General features: G+C 40.5%; 1 protein-coding gene across 4 annotated transcripts in view; it reads right to left on the reverse strand.

The window, feature by feature from the left end:
* The window catches only part of KLF12 (KLF transcription factor 12), a 516718-nt gene that overhangs the window by 91943 nt on the left and 407078 nt on the right, over positions 1-17697 (reverse strand). The gene's annotated exons all lie outside the window — the stretch shown is intronic.

Here is a 17697-nt window from a genome sequence, read left to right on the forward strand (position 1 = left end):
TGAACAAAAAGTGATCTGTCTTATAAATGATCTCTTTCAGATTAGCTTAATGTAAAATGGCCCAGAGCTTAAGCATCTCTTAGTAAATGAATGTAGTTCAATCCGTATGGCTTGAACCTGCAGGCTGTCTCTCCTTTTGCACCACTTTTAACATAACAAGCATTTTCACAATGTGCCCTGTGAAGATCCCCCAAAGCAGGACCAGTTTTAATAAGTTGATTCATTCAGTCCATCCAACAAAAAGTTACTGTTGCCAACCTAATCCCTGCCAGGTTTAGGACTGCATAAAATAACATAAGGTCTAATGTTGACCCTCAACAAGCCCTTTCTGCTACCTGTTCCCACAAGGACAAAAAGAGATAGTCTAAGTACACATTCTCTCAGTCAACTTCTAGATTTAAAGCCCTAAAGTAACATAGCAAAGGAGATCAGCATACACCCTCCCCAAATATGTTACTTTGGCATAATGATTATTTTGATTTGAAGGCAGCCACAATCACAAACACAGGAAGAGCTCTCTACCTTTCCTCTATATGCCTAAAGGCAGGGCATATATTCCCCTTTTGTAAAGGAAATTTTAATTTATAAAGGCCTTCCATCCAATAATCCCCATATCAGGAAAAGGAGTACAACATACAACTCATCACCAGAAATGGTACTGAGATGAGCTGGCATAAATAACCCTTATTTACCATTAGTTCCCCCCCATACACTTCCTTAATACCTCCCTAAAATGTAGCCCCTTAGACACCCAGACTCCCTTGTCTTTTGACAAAGCAATCCTCCACATTTTTTTTGCCTTTGTTAAAGTGGTATATAAGCTCCAAATTCTAACCACCCCTTTGAATTACTCATCACTGAGTATTCCTGCAAGCATGAGTGCATGTTTTATGTGTAAATAAACTGTTTTTTTCCTCTAGCTAATGTACCTATTGTCAGTTTAATCTGCACACCTTCAGACACTAAATTTGAGGGCAGAGGCAAAAATTAACCCCCATCCCTTATACTACAGTGCTGTGCTAAGTCACTTCAAGTCAGGTCTGACTCTTTGCAACCCAATGGACTGTAGCCTGCCAGACTGCACTTTGCACTCAGAGCATTTACTTCTTCCAACATCCCTCCTCTGTCCATGGAATTTTCCAGGCAAAAATACTGGAGTGGGGTGCTGGCCCCTTATAGTAACTTCATCCAAATGTCCCCGCACAGAATCTGTGGGAGGAAGGATGGGTGAGTAGCTATGTTTAGGTGAAAGGTCTTCTATATGGGATGCTCGCTAGCCAGGCTTTGAAGGAGACCATGTCAATTCAAACCTTTAGCTAAATAATGGGGGAAAGACAGTAAAGACCAAATTGTTGTAGAAGCTCCTTGGGTTGGAGTCATCCACTGGAAATGCCTGAAATTTCTAGGGACTGCGGATGCCTTCCAAGCAGGAGTTAGCTACTGAACCTCCATGAACCTCCATCTCTTTGGGAGTCACTTACTGGCAGCAGAATTTGCTCCACTTCCTGTCCCCGTGGCCAACTTCCTGCTTTCTTCTCTCTTTACCAGGTTATTTGTGAGATCTAGGCAGTGCTCAGCCTTGTGCTATCTTTACCCATTAGATCGCAGTCATTACTCTTATTCGCAAGACAAGAAAGTAAACCGGAATTTTAAATAGGTCTTAAAAGTCCAGTTAGAATCAAGAGCCCCAAGGTTCCTTCGAATTCCCATTCTCCACAGCTGTTCGGTGAGTGAGAATCATTTCAAAGCAGACAAAACAGTTCTAGCCCCTCTGAAGGGCCAAATCCAGTCTATCCGTAAATCCAGAGCCAGACTGCACTTTGCACTCAGAAAGCTTATTTCTTCCAACATCCCTTATTAACATTCTTTTCCTCACAGCCCTTCTCAATGGCTGCTGCAGCTGAGCTGCTCAGCGCAGATTTCCTGCTCCTTGTGGGGGAGGGGATGTTAATTATGCAGAAAGATGGAGAGCGGCCAGACAGCCCCTCTGGTGAACTGTCTCATTCAAGTACGGCCCACTTCCTGCTGTTTTGCAGCTACAAGGATCACCTGTTGGTCTTGGCATTCGGCCAACCTGGGGCCTAGCGGAAATGACAGAGTCAGCTAGAAATGAAAGCCAGCTCATATTCCAGTACCCCAAATTGGGGACAGAGTGAACAAACATGCAATAAAAATGCACAAGAGCTACACACAAGGTAACAAGGCTCTCTTTTCCCCTGCTCTGCTTTTCTCTTTCAGTCTGTCTGCTTGAAATGCAATCATGAAAATGGAAGAACTGTGAGCCAAAAAATGTCTGTCCAGTTGAAGTCCCCTGACATAGGGGAAAATGAAGGAAATCCTCCTGAGCCTTGCCTACATTCCCCCTGGGGTGTCAGAATCCTACTGCCTGAAGACAGTTTTAACAAGTAACAGCCCAAATACACACACATTCTTTAATTCACTCTGCACCCTTTAATGTTTACTGCATACTGATTCCTCCTTAACCTTACATCTAGTCATCATGATAATTCTACCAGGTGAAGTTTGATAATATAGAAATATTCTCTCACTAATGCTTCTCATTGCATGTATCACTGGGGGAAAAATGGGTCTGGTTAACCTGGGCTTCCCAGGTGAGGCAGTGGTAAAGAATCTGCCTGCCAATATAGGAGACACAGGAGACTTGGGTTTGATCCCTGGGTTGGGAAGATCCCCTGTAGTAGGAAATGGCAACTCGCTCCAGTATTCCTGCCTGGAGAATCCCATGGACAGAGGAGCCTGGTGAGTTACAGTCTATGGGGTTGCAAAGAGTCAGACATGACTGAGCACACACACACATGCAACTTATAGTACAATATTCTCTAGGCAATTGTATCTTTTAGCAAAACTCTATTGACCCACAGATCAAACACTGTAAGTAGATAATTTTTATAATGGTTTAAGCTCTTCAAATAATTCCTGATTTTGTGTGATCAAATAATTATAAAGCCTTTTACATTAAAATGGTAAAATAAGAAAGGTTTTTTTCCTTTCCCAAAGTGAGTTAATTGATAACTCAGAGCTTACTTTATCTGAGGAAAGTAGACCATAAATTTGCATTTCAGCTACTTGCCAAATTTCATTTCTTCAAAGAAATATGCTATATTTCTGTGTGCGCTGTCTTTTAAGTGGTGACACTTCTTACCATCGCCTACCTTCTTTCCACATATAGCAGCTAGGCAGGTAGCAAAGTCAAAATCCCAGTAGGAGAAACCACCGTCTAATTTGCATGTCATGCATTATTCATGACCTCCTGATTCCTGCACCTGCATCTAGGCAGGAAGCTTGCAGGGCATGTTCATTACTCTTCTCTTAGCCTCACACAGGCTCCATTACTACTAAGCCACTTTGTTCTCTAAGTGTGGGTTTCAGGCCTTAGTACTAACCACTGGATAGGGAAAGAAAAAAAAAAAAATCACCAGACTGCAAGGAAGGGCAAGGTTCATTGTTGTATAACATGCATTCAATCCTACAACATGCTCTTCTAAGACTGACAGTTCATGTCAGATGGAAATGCTCCTATTTGGTGATTTACATTACACAAAAAAAGAAGCTATAACATTAAGGCCAAGTACACCAACTGTTCTATTTATATACACTTACTCATCTGAGGCAGACAGCATGTTTATAATTTTACCCAACACAAGGCTTAATTTAGCTTTCTTGCTAAGCATGTGAGAACTTTTTAGATACCTTCTTACACAAATCAGTCTTCCTTCTTTGGGTATAAGCACTGAAAGACCTGACCCTCAAATCTTGCATGGTAATGACTAACATTTATAGTTAATCAAGACAATGTGATCGCTCCTGTTTATCAATATTTTACTGAACCTACCTGAATGGCTGGTGGCTGGCAGGGGGGTGTGAAACCCTGATCCCCGAGGCAGAAAACCTGTGACAACTTAAATCCAATCTTAAGGCCCCAGTGGAATTGAAATGAAGTGGTAGAGAGAACAAACTATGTCAGTGTCTGGGGCTGAATTCCAACTCCACCATTTACCAAAGGTGTTATCTTAGGGCAAGGTACTTAACCTGTCTGCCTTTCTGTCTTCTCATCTGCACCAGTGGAGGCAATGATAGTAGCCACCTTCTAGCTCTGTGAGATTTTAGTTAATAATATTAAAGTGTTCAGAACAGTGCTAACTACCCAGGAAGCAGTCCATACATGCTAGCTATTATCACTAGTAGGGCTGAGACTGAATTGGAAAGGCTATGAAGATGGAACTGGAATATCCAGTTAATTCCACAGGATTGAGATAAATGTGCTCTACAAGTCCACAGTCTTGATTACTACACTTGTATCACTTCCCTCAAGGTGAGGAAATAAAGAGAAATAAACACCTATAGAGGAACATGAACCAAATACTGTGGTTTCTAAGGTATGGCTTCCTCTTCGGCATCTCATTTTGTCCATTCTTTATGGACTGTAGCCCACTAGGCTCCTCTGTCCATGGGATTCTCCAGGCAAGAATACTGAAGTGGGTTGCCATGCCCTCCTCCAGGATATCTTCCTGACTGAGGGATCAAACCCATATCTCCCACATCTCCTGCATTGGCAGGCAGGTTCTTTACCACTAAATGGGAAGTCCTATTAGAAGACAAATCTTCTGTAGTTTTAAGTCAGTAATCATAGCATACAAAGTCACTCTTACTTACTGAGCCCTTACTGGGTGCAGACCATGCTAAGTATTTACTTTAGTCACATTATCTTACTTTCTCCTCATCATTAATATCCACATTTCACCACTGAGAAAATACAAGGTTTAGAAGAGTTAGTAACTTGCTAGAGCTGCAGGGGAAAAAAGCAAAATCAGAACTTGGACAAACGTGTGAACGACCTATCTTCCTCCAGATTATCATTCAACTCTTGTGAGCTCACATATATTCCCTCCCCACTACCCCCAAGGCTGCAATCAAGTGAATTAGCACCAGGGGTCTTAATGAACCTCAGCATTTATTTAAGCCCAACTGAACATTCTACAGTATAAGCAGGTGGTCTTCCTGGCCTAAAACTGGCACTGAGCTAAATATTAAGCTTTTAGGGACTCATCAGAAATAGCATCACAGTCATACACTTTGTTCTCCTTTTAACTCTTTGTGGAAATTTCTTGCTATTAGTGCTTCCATTTAAATATATAATGTACAACACATGAGTTCAGCTGCTCCTGCTCAAAGCACAAGCTGTCCTGCTGTTCACACTGTCTGCACTGTTCCATGCACCCAGGGTAGGCAAGGTGTCAGCTAAGAGGTTGGAAGCAGGCACAAGCAGCCATAACAAAATGAAGACACATTTATTCTCTCCTGGCTGACGAAGTAGCCATAACAGAGCCATAACATAACTTCATATAACATAACCGTGATGTTGCTTCAGTGGAGCCCCTAAGCAGTAGCAGCTAGGGCTTTCACGGTGAAGCTCATACTAGCATACCGCACAAAATAGTCCATGACCAAGCAAGTACCTCGTTATGTGCATGCACAGTGCTATAAGTGATCTCAGCAGTTACACAACCCTGCAAAGTCACTGTTCACAGAACATGGGGTGGGAGAGCTTGACTGGCGCCATCTTGTTAACTTCCCCACATGTGTAAGCTGGAGATGGTAAAATGAATCCACTTCCTCACTTCCCATTTTCCTGAGAATCCAATCCCATTCAGTTTGTGACCACAGGTGCCTGATGAAACCATCTTCGTTATGGTCATCAATGGCCTCCATGTTTTCATATCTAATGGGTCAGTCTCAATTGTTGTCTTCTCAAACTCTCCATAGTGACTCACCTGACTGATTACTCCATCCTTGACCCTGCTCAGCATCAGTGACATTTTTCCAGTCTTCTTCCTTCTCTTTTTTTTTTTCCTTTGCCTGAGCCTCTTCCGCCCATTCTTCTGAACTCTAAACGTTAGCATGGTCTAGGGATGATTTTCCCATGATTTTTCTCTACCCTGTTTCAACTCACTCCCAGGATGAAGGAGTCTCCAAAATAGCCCCCTCATACCCTTGATTATCTCATCCATTTCTAGGCCCTACTTACCATCCATATAACAATATTTCCAGGATTTCAATCTCTAGCCCTGTCCCCAAAGCAGGCCAGACAGGTTTTTGAATCCCAACCAACTTTACCCTTTAAAAAAAAATATTCCTCTCCATATCTTCCCAGGCTCGAAAATGGCCACTTCATTCACCCGACTGCAACCCTGAAATAGTACTTCAGTCATTCACGTTCTCATGCCCCATATGTTAGACAGGCTAATCAATACTGAGAGAGATCTGAATAAATTATTATTTCAGAGACCCATAAAATAGTTATTGTGGGAACTGCTTATCTAGTGAGATTAGAGATTTTCATTATAAGATCTGGAGAAATTATTATATACACAAATTTACTCTTCTTAAATTCACTTTTATCTTTTTAAACTTTTAAGTTTTATATTGGATTATAGATGATTAACCATGTTGTCATAGTTTCAGGTGCACATCACTTTTCTCCTGCTATATAATCAAAAACCTGTACTTTCTTCCATAAATTGATGCAATTATTTGAAAAAACACACACCTTAACAACTCAGTTTGCTGCATCTGTGGAAGAAAAGACTCTACAATTATTTGTAAGTACAGAATTTTCCTATGTAGAATCACAGGAAAGATCATTTTAAAATAATTCTTGATATTCCTGTCTACTTATGCAAAGTTATAACGAATACAAGTTCTCATGATTGTTCAGGTTACTCTGGATGCTTTCATCATGTTATATAAATACACACACACACAACTCTTGACCAAATAAAAGCATGAGCATGACTCCATTATTTAAACCAAGTAGGCCCCTTCTGCTCTTAGTTTTCATTAAGTCAGTGATAAGATGACCATTAGGAATGTCATATATTGTCTAAAAATTATTTTTCCCCTGATTATACCTAACTGGAAGGACTGATGTTGAAGCTGAAACTCCAATACTTTGGCCATCTGATGCAAAGAGCTGACTCTTTTAAAAAGACCCTAATGCTGGGAAAGATTGAGGGTGGGAAGACAAGGGGCAACAGAGGATTGAGGTGGTTGGAAGGCATCACTGACTCAATGGACATGAGTTTGAGCAACCTCCGGGAGATAGTGAAGGGCAGGGAAACATGGTGTGCTAAAGTCCATGGGATTGGAAAGGGACACAATTTAGCGACTAAACATCAAGAGCCTTTCAGAGTCCTGGACAGGCACATATACTGTTCTGTGGCAAACAGTCCAGCCTTTTCTATGAATCACCTGTGCCAAAAGGGTCAGAGATGGTGTGAGACACACGTGGGTTCCTGTTTGTATATTTAATATATATGATAGGGGCTTCCTAAGTGGTGCTAGTGGTAAAGAACCATCTGTCAATTCAGGAGACATAAGAGATGTGGTTTCAATCACTGAGTCAGGAAGATCCCTTGGAAGAGGAAACGGCAACCCACCCCAGTATTCTTGCATGGAGAATTGCCAAGGACAGAGAAGCCTGGAAGATTACAATCCATAGGGTTGCAAAGAGTTGGAGGACATGGCTGAAGTGACTTAGCAGGCAAGCATATACATGACAAAAAGCAAAGCAGAAGAGACAGTCAAAGAAAATAAATGTGCTCTGGGTCTTGTCTCCTTTGGCCCCACATGAGATGGGCTTTCTGTGAGCCCGTGCCCAGCACAGTGTGGGCCCAGGACCCATCCAGGGCCAGGAAACTAAAGCAGATGTTTCTGTCACTTCCTCATCTCTGGAGAAATTCGTGGAAAATCACTGGACCTTGTGGAGAGACTGCTGAATTTCAAATAAAGTCTACAGTTCAGTTAATATTGTTGAACCAATAATAATTTTTTTGGTTGGGACTGCTGTACTATGGTTTATGTAAGACAGAAACCACAGAGAAGTTGAAAGGATTCTCTACAGAATTTTTGCAAATTTTAAATATTAAATTTTTAAAAAATTAAAATTATTTAAAAATAAGCCATTTCTAAAATGCTATTCCTTTACTGGGATAAAAATATAAGCAATACAAGTCTTCTAAGAACTCCTTTTTCCCTGTTTCATTTCATGCTTTTCAACAGTTTGTTATTATCGATAGCAGTCATTTTATTTTATGAATTTATATAGAGTACATCTCTGTGTGTACACTCTCACATGGTTTTTTTGGGCAGTAATTAAACTCATCAATCAACAATTCTACTGCTTTCACCATCATAGTTTTCATGCACTGGGTAGGGAATTACTAGTAACAGGTAGGTTTGAAAAGTGGTAGAGAGAAAGGAGTAGAAGAATACAAAATGAAGTCATTTTTAAAAGGTTAATAAAAATAAAGCTGTGATGAGATTGGGGGAGGAAATTTAGATCATGACTACAGATCAACAACCTATATTGTAGAACTGACACTTATCCAGGTAATAGAGATTCCACATTGCTGCTCCAACCTGAGCTACCCTGATAATTGGTTCAATTTTTCACTTCATTTTCCATGTTTATAAGTCTGACATATTATTTTTCAGCATTCAGTATACGGTGCATTAAGGTTCCCATCTTTTTAATATGTGAACTGAAATGCTTTGACTCAGTCATCAGTGTGGATGGTGCTAGAGGAATTTCATGAATTGACAGGCATTCTGATTGGTAGTTATTCTATTAGTCACACTGCCAATGCCTTTTATTTGGTGTGCTCTGTCAAGAAAGAGGAGTAAGTAGTTGAAGAATTACTTCAAACGGTTTTACTGCCTCTGGCTGCATTAATTCTTAGATGCCTCATTTAGGCTGAAAAAAGAAGGCAAAGTTAAAGTATGTAACATGGGCATTTTGTCACCCCAAATTGGATCTATTACAACTCGGCACTCTCTCAAGAAGGTGTTACAGCTCACTGGGCTGCACTGTTTTTCCTTTGAGTAAGACAAAATTTTACATCGTTTGATTCACAGGCATAATGAAAATGGCATCAAGGAGACCCTAAAGATGATAAGCCATCACTAAGAGAAAATGTAGCTTTACATTTCACTTACAATAAAATTTCAAATGCTAGAAAAACTTCAACTTGGTAATTAAATGTAACTGTTATCTCTCTTTTAATAATGCATTTAAAAGAAATGGATTTATGGATTTGTATGTGTGTATAAAGCCCGATTTGCTTTTCTTTAACTAGATATTAAATAAATCAAAAGGAATGGTACCCAAGAGGGGGACTCAACATTGAATCCAGAGCAGGCTGATTGGCAGACAGCTGTAAGAAGCTGCTTTTCACTGCCAAAACTGACCGCCAACAAACTTGGAGGACTTTGCAGGAAAGGAACCAGGAAATGACTTACTGGCTTATCCAGAGACACTTTATTTTAGAATGTGGCATCGGAGCCCAAGAGGTGCCAAACCCATCCATCAGTACCCACAGTGTGAAAGGTACTTGTGGAGACTGTCAAGAAATATATGAAATATCACACACTCACTTACCAACAAAATTGGACAGAGAGCAATGCACCCACCATATAAGCCCTGCCAAAATGAACCAGGCCTTCTACAGCTGAACACCATCATTTACACTAATTGCATTCACATTCACCATTACCTCCTCTCCCACCATCAGCCATTGGTATTGATGCTTTCTTTCCACTGCTTCATGGAGCACTGGCCCAAGAGACTACAGAGTTTTTCCACAGACACACCTATGGGCTAGTAGGACACTAACAAAATAGGCAAGCTCAAGCGCAGCTAGTTTTGTTATTTTGGTTATTTCTGAATTTGATACAGATTGCAACGTTGTTATTCCAGTTGTTTGTGAAGCGCCAGACCATGACTGTGATTGAAAAAGACAGAGAGGAAAGAACTGATTAAAGAGTATTAGGCGCTATGCACTTGCCAACCAATTTATGTGATAATATAGTAATCCAAGATATGGCTTCTGACCTTGAAAACAGACTATAGTGCAACTAGGTAAGTATCCAAGAACCTTAGAAATACTAATATAAAATAAAGAATGTCAGTTCTCCAAATACTAGAGTTGTCACAAGACAGTAGATGATGAAATAATGGAAATATTGATAACTTTAAGAAGGTAGAAGAGAGGAAACATTACTTCAAGGAAAGGATACAGGATGGTGCGGGGTTGCCCAGGCTATATCTCCTGAGCAGCACGATGAAGCCCTCAAGCATGAAGGTGAGGATAAAATAGGAGCAAGGAGAAAGAGGTGGGAAAGATGAGTAGAGCATGTAGTTACCTTGGTCAGAAGTAGTTCATGCAACGAGGTGCAGCTCAGAAGGTGGAGTGTCTTTGATGACTGGTGATAGGTGTTCTGGAATTCTCCTTAGAAAGTGCAAAGCTGATGGAAGATTTCATTCCACAGGAGAACGTTATCACATTAAGAATTGTCTGCCAGTGGTGTACAGATGACTAACACTCAGACAATCTTAATGATACTGCATTGGTATGGATACAAAGGGACAAAAAGTCAAATCCAAAGAGGTTCAGAGGGAATAGGGAGAAAGGAATTGATGAGATAAGAAGTATCTGCGTGATCTGTTGACAGTGAATAAAGGAAGGTAAAAGGAGACTCAAAAGAGACTAAAAGAACGGTAGAAAACATGGTTCTAATTTTAGGCAGCTGGAAGGCAGGCTTGCAGGCATTGGACTTGATTTTCATGAGCAGAGCAGAAAACTAGCTGTGAAAGTAGGTGAGATTTCTAAAGGAAAACTGCCAATGCAGAGGAGTTAAGAGGCGCTGACTCTGAGATACTTTATGGTTGAGAGTGAGAGGCAAAGGAACAATCAAGGAATTAGAAGGAGAAGCCAGTGAGATAAGAGGAAAACTAATATAAAAGAAGAGCCTCTGAGAAGTAAACAGAGCTACTTTGCCTAAAAGGAATGAGAGTGGGAACTGGAGAAGGACCATTACATGGTCAATGGGGAACCATCCTAAGAAAAGTTTCTTGGTAAAGTTACAGCAGTGATGAGTGTCAGGCTCTAGAGTGTTAAAAGCTTCAAAACGGGGATAATAATCTAGGTTCATCCATTTTGTGGTAAATGGCACTATTTCATTCTTTTTCATGGCTGTGTAATATTCCATCATATAAATATGTGTCATATATATATGACATCTTCTTTATCCATTCATCTGTTGACGGACATTTAGGGTGCTTTAGCCAGTGTCCCGGCTACTGCAAATAGTGCTGTGGTGAACACTGGGGTGCATGTATCTTTTTGAATTATGATTTTTCTCTGGGTATATGCCCAGCAGTGGGATTGCTGGATCATATGGAGGCTCTATTCTGTTTTTTTTAAGGAACCACTATACTGTTCTCCGTAGTGGCTGTGCCAATTTACATTGCCACTAACAGTGTAGCAGGGATGCATTTTCTCCATGCCTTTTCCAGCATTTAATATTTGTAGAATTTTTAAGGGTGGCCATTCTGAGCTATGTGAAGTGATACCTCCTTTTAGTTCTAATTTGCATTTCTCTAATAATAAGCGGTGTTGAGCATCTTTTCACGTGTTTTTGGCCATCTGTGTGTCTTCTTTAGAGCCTTTTATTGATTGGGCTTTTTTTTAAAAATATTAAGTTGTGTGAATTCTGTATACTTTGGAGATTAATCCCTTGTCATTTGCTTCATTTGTAAATAATTTGTCCCATTCTGAGGGTTGTCTTTTTGTTTTGTTTATGGTTTCCTTTGCTGTTCAAAAGTTTTTAGTTAGGTCCAACCTGCAGCAACATGGATGGACTCAGAAATTGTCATAATGAGTAAAGTAAGTCAGGCAGAGAAAGGTAATTATCATATGGTATCTCTTATAAGTGGAATCTAAAAAATGGCATAAATGAACTTATTTAAAAAAAAGAAATAGAGTCACAGATGTAGAAAACAAATGTATGGTTACCAGGAGAAAGGGGAGAAAAATAAATTGGGAGATTGAGACTGATTTATACACACTATTATACATAAAATTGGAGAAGGCAATGGCACCCCACTCCGGTACTCTTGCCTGGAAAATCCCATGGACGGAGAAGCCTGGTAGGCTGCAGTCCATGGGGTCGCAAAGAGTCAGACATGGCTGAGCGACTTCACTTTCACTTTTCACTTTTATGCATGGGAGAAGGAAATGGCAACCCACTCCAGTGTTCTTGCCTGGAGAATGCCAGGGGTGGGGTTGCACTGAGTCGGACAAGACTGAAGTGACTTAGCACAGCATACATAAAACAGGTAACTAATAAGAACCTACTGTACAGCACAGGGAATTCTACTCAATCCTCTGTAATGAGCTATATGGGAAAAGAATCTAAAAGAAGAGCAGATATAGGTATACGGATAACTGATTCACTTTGCTATAGAGCAGAAACTAATACAACACTGTAAATCAATTACACTCCAATAAAATTTTGAAAAAGCACATCTCCAAACAAAACCTGAACACCATTGTTTACAGCAACTTTATTGACAATTACCAAAACCTGGAAATAAACAAGATGCCTTTTTGGTAGATGACTGGATAAGGTAAACTGTGGTACATCCAGACTGAAATATTTTTCAATGCTAGTAAGAATGAACTATCAAGTGGTGAAAACACACGGATGAACTTTAAGTGCCTCTTACTAAGAGGAAGAAACCAGTCTAAAAAGGCTACAAAGCACATGATTCCAACTTTACTACATTCTAGAAAAAGCAGACCTATGGAGATAGAAAATGATTAGTGGTTGCCAAGAGGGAGGGTGGAATGGATGAAGAGGCAGAGCACAGATTTTAGGGCAGCAAAACTACTCTGCATGATGCTACAACGGGGGATACATATCATTATACATCTGTCAATACATCCATAGAATGTATAAGGGCAAGAACAAATGTAAACTAAGGACTTTCCGTGATGATGATGTATCAGAGTAGGTTCATCTATTTCAACAATGTATCCCTCTGGTGTTCGGTTTCCCAGGTGGCTCAGTGTTAAAAGAATCTGCCTGCCAATGCAGAGATGCAGGAGACAAAATAGATGTGAGTTTGTGATCCCTGAGTGGGGAAGATCCCCTGGAGTAGGAAATGGCAACCCGCTCCAGTATTCTTGCCTAAAAAATTCTATAGACAGAGGAGCCTGGCAGACTAGAATCCATGGAGTCACAAAGAGTCGGACACAACTGAGCATACACAGACATCCCTCTGGTGTGGGACATGAATAGTGGAGGAGATGGTGGATACAGGCAATAAAAAGGATTACCATTCTTTTCATTCAGTTTTGTCAAGAACATAAAACTTTTGTAAAAAAACAAAGTTTAACATTTAAAAAGTTAAAAAACATGGATAAAAGAATACTGAAAAACAACTTCTGTTGGAGACGCTTTCTCATGAAGGAAGAGCAATGGCTAGAATAGCCAGATGAGACCAAAAAAAAACATTTGTGTTTTCTTTTGCATCATAGCTCAGTCAGTAAAGAATCTGCCTACAGTGCAGGAGACCCAGGTTCGAATGCTGGGTTGGGAGGATCCCCTGGAGAAGGAAATGGCAATCCACTCCAATATCCTTGCCTGGAAAATCCCATGGACAGAGGAACCTGGCGGGCTATAGTCCATGGGGTCGCAAGAGTTGGACATGCCTTAGCAACTAAACCAAAGAAAAGTGAAGTTATCATTCTGTAAGCTAGGAGGAAGGTACAATGGAAAAGAAGTGTCTCTGACACACAGCAGTGACACATACACAACTATTTTCTTCAAAGTCAGAACTTACTGTGAGTTTGGTATATGGTTCGAATTGTATTGGAGAGTCTCACTTCTCCATACAGCAGCCCATGGGGCTGGCTGGTGTCATCATTCCCACTTGGTGGTAAGGAAAAACCAATCTTAGAGAGCTCTGCTAAATCTAGCCTAGGGGCACTCACCAGAACTGAAACTCCAGTCCAGGCCTCACAGACTCCATGCCATACTCTTTTTTTTTTTTGTCTTGTATTCTTTGTCATTTTATTAAAGTAACTCTTCAGATACTCATTTTTCATATAGAAATCAGGGATAGTACTCTTATGGCAGAATTTAGAAAGATGATAACAATAACCCTATATGCAAAAAAGATAAAGAGACACAGAAGTACAGAACAGACTTTTGAACTCTGTGGGAGAAGGTGAGGGTGGGATGTTTCGAAAGAACAGCATGTATATTATCTATGGTGAAACAGATCACCAGCCCAGATGGGATACATGAGTGCTCGGGCCTGGTGCACTGGGAGGACCCAGAGGAATCGGGTGGAGAGGGAGGGGGGAGGGGGGATGGGGATGGGGAATACATGTCATACTCTTAAACAATGTCCCACTTTGTTATTTTATGAGTGAAGAAGTAACTCTATTTTTGAAAAATGTTAATTGGAGAACAGCTACAAGAGTAGAACATAATGCAAAATTCAGGTGCTTACAGTTTCATGTGTACCCAACAATGCTGCTTACAATGGAAAATTCTGTTTATAAGTAGTCCTAAAATAGTCTGAATTCTCAAATGATCATCAAATTTCAAAATATTGCTTATCACATGTATTTCTTAATATATGCTCAGTTATGTCAGAGTCTTTGCGATGCTATGGACTGCTGTCCACCAGGTTCTTCTGTCCATGGGATTTCCCAAGCAGGAATACTGGAGTGGGTTGCCACTTCCTTCTCCAGGGGATCTTCCTGACCCAGGAATCGAACCCACATCTCCTCTGTCATAGTAGCTCACATATACATGGTATAAGAAAAGATAAATATCTGGTCTTTGCCCCAAAAGCTTGGCACAGAGCTTCTAAAACCCTTGTAACTTCCTAAGAGACAGCATGTCTTTTGTTATTCCTCATAAGCCACTTTCGACTACAGTGAGTTTAAGGTGGTAAGGTAACTCAGGTTCAGGCTCCCAGGTAGCTCGAGCAGGAGGGCTGGTCATCAAGAAAGACCAAGCAGGTGATCAGACAGCTAGAACTTTCAGAATTACCCCACGGAGGGGAGAGGGACTGGCAACTGAGTTCAATCGGCAATGGCCAACAATTTCAGCAATCATGCCAACATAATGAATCACCATATATCCCCCTAAATGATGGGATTCAGAGAGCTACCGGGCTGGTGAACACAACAAGGAGTAAGGAGGGTGGTGTGCCTGGAGGGGGCATGGCAGCTTTGCATCCCACTCCCCCACACCCTAGCCACTGCATCTCTTTCATTTCACTGTTCCTAAATTGTATCTATTATAATACATTAATATAATAAAGCACTTTTCCAAGTTCTGTGAATCATTCTAATAAATTATTGAACTTAGAGGGGATCTTGAGAACCCTCAACTTTGTAGTTGACCAAGCAGCCTTGGGACCCCCCCCCCCCACCTCCCATGTGGCAGGCATTTAAAGTGGGGCAGTCCCACAGGCCAGAGCTCTTGACCTGTGGGTTTTTGATAGCTCTGGGTGATCAGCATCAGAACTGAACTGAATTGCTGGACATTCTGCTGTTATCAGAGGACTGGAGAATTGGATCTTGTTTCAGAAAACAAAATATTTTATAAATATACTTAAAACATTTTTATATTGAACTTTCATAATACTTAAATTACCATGTGGTCTGGCCAGACATGAGAGTAACGTGCCACTGTCAAAGAATGAAATCATGACTTTTGAAGTCTGTGAGATAAATTAGGTGGCACAGTGGTAAAAAAAAAAAAAAAAAAAAAAAAAAATCCACCTGCTAATGCAAGGAGATGCTGGGTTCAATCTCTGGGCTGGGAAGGCTCCTGGGGGAAGTAACAGCAACCCACTCCAGTATTCTTGCCTGGAGAATCCCAGGGACAGAGGAACCCGGTGGGCTACAGGCCACAGAGTCGCAGAGTCAGACACAACTGAGTGACAGAACATAGACACAAGTTAAATTATCTTTTAAAAATTTGGCAAAAAATCTAGGGACCATTTTCCCTCAATCTAATTATTAGAAAATATGGAAGGATGAACAGCCATTAAATAGAATTAACTCATACTTAAATCTACCAATCCTCATACTCTCTTTTAAATAATCAAGACAAACTGAATTTACAAAATATGATTAGAGTGGTTTGCTTAAATTTGTAGTCTCTGATTAAATACAGGTGTTACGCAAAACAGGCAGGGTCTGAAAACTGCTTGCAAATGCATCCTTATTTTTTAGAATTATTTTTGCTTTGAATAAAAGCAAGCAAGAGTTTTCATAGAGTCCCTGAGAAAACTACAGAAATGAGAAGAATCAACCTAGAAAAAAAACTCCATACATGTACTAAACAGTACCACACAAAATACAGGCCTAAAAACTGCATATTACCAAACAGTAAAATATAGCTATTATTTTTTTAAAAAAGAAATGATAAAATTGAAATAGAAACAGCTGATGTTTTCACTCTTGTGTTCCTGCCCTTGAGATTTGAGAAAGCAAGCCATATGATTCAGCTAGTTTTACAAGGGATAAAATGACAATTCAACATTTGAAAATAATAATGAACAAATTAAAAGAATTTCTTAGTTTCTATAGTTTGCCAGGCCTTGTGCTAAACACTGGTGATGTACAAATGCACAAACTATGGATCCTGCCCTGAACAACTTTCAGGCTAAAGAGTTCGAACATCACAGGAATTTCACTGCGGGATTACGTGGCACAGTGCTGAGTATGGATTTTGGTCCAGGTTGCCTGGGTTCAGCCACTACGAGGTTCTAGCATTACCGGTTGTTTGGTATCTGGATAAGATATCTAATCTACATCTCAGTTTTCCCATCTTCATGATGAGAGTACTTATATCCTCTCACTCAGAACAATGCTTGGAGTGCAGCTTGTGAAGGGCTGGACAAGCCTTGGTAACCAGACAATCTCGACCTTTCCCAGGTGTCCCATATTGCAGTGGTAAAGACTGCTCAGGGCTTTCTTGTGTCTCTGTGTTTCACTTTCCTCTGAAACCAGGAACAACTACTAGGAGGACGCTATGTCTCTAGGTACTGGGTACAGGCTAAACGCTAAGTCAAAGTTGCTCAGTAGTGTGGGACTCTTTGCGACCCTTGGAATTCTCCAGGCCAGAATACTGGAGTGGGTAGCCTTTCCCTTCTCCGGGGAATCTTCCCAACCCAGGGATCGAACCCAGGTCTCCAGCACTGTGGGCGGATTCTTTACCAGCTGAGCCACAAGGGAAGCCCAAGAATACTGGAGCGGGTAGCCTGTCCCTTTTCCAACGGATCTTCCCAACCCAGGAATTGAACTGCTGCATTGCAGGTGGATTCTTTACCGACTGAGCTGTCAGGGAAGCCAGTAAATGCTAAGAGACAACAATAAAAACTATTTCAAAACAACCAGCTCCCAATTTGTCCATAACTAGCAAAATCCATCATGAAGAAATGTAAAAGCTTAATTTTTATGCTAAGAGACAACAATAAAAACTATTTCAAAACAACCAGCTCCCAATTTGTCCAGAACAAGCAAAATCCATCATGAAGAAATGTGAAAGCTTAATTTTTAAATAAAAAGTCACCAGAGTATTGCAACATCCTGTTAAAGAGCAAAACAAATTCAACTCATTATAGCTGCAGTGGACTGCGTTCTGATAGAATCTCAGAGTGACTGATATTTTGGAAATTAAATGTTAAACTAACTAGACGAATTATCTGCTGATTAGGAAGCATGACTCAGCAGTGGTTGGGTGAGTTACTTTTTAGTTTTGAGCTTATCCATATTCAAATGTGGTGTTGATTGCATATCAGAGAAG

The sequence above is a fragment of the Muntiacus reevesi genome, chromosome 11, assembly GCF_963930625.1.
Source record: "Muntiacus reevesi chromosome 11, mMunRee1.1, whole genome shotgun sequence".
NCBI lineage: Eukaryota > Metazoa > Chordata > Mammalia > Artiodactyla > Cervidae > Muntiacus > Muntiacus reevesi.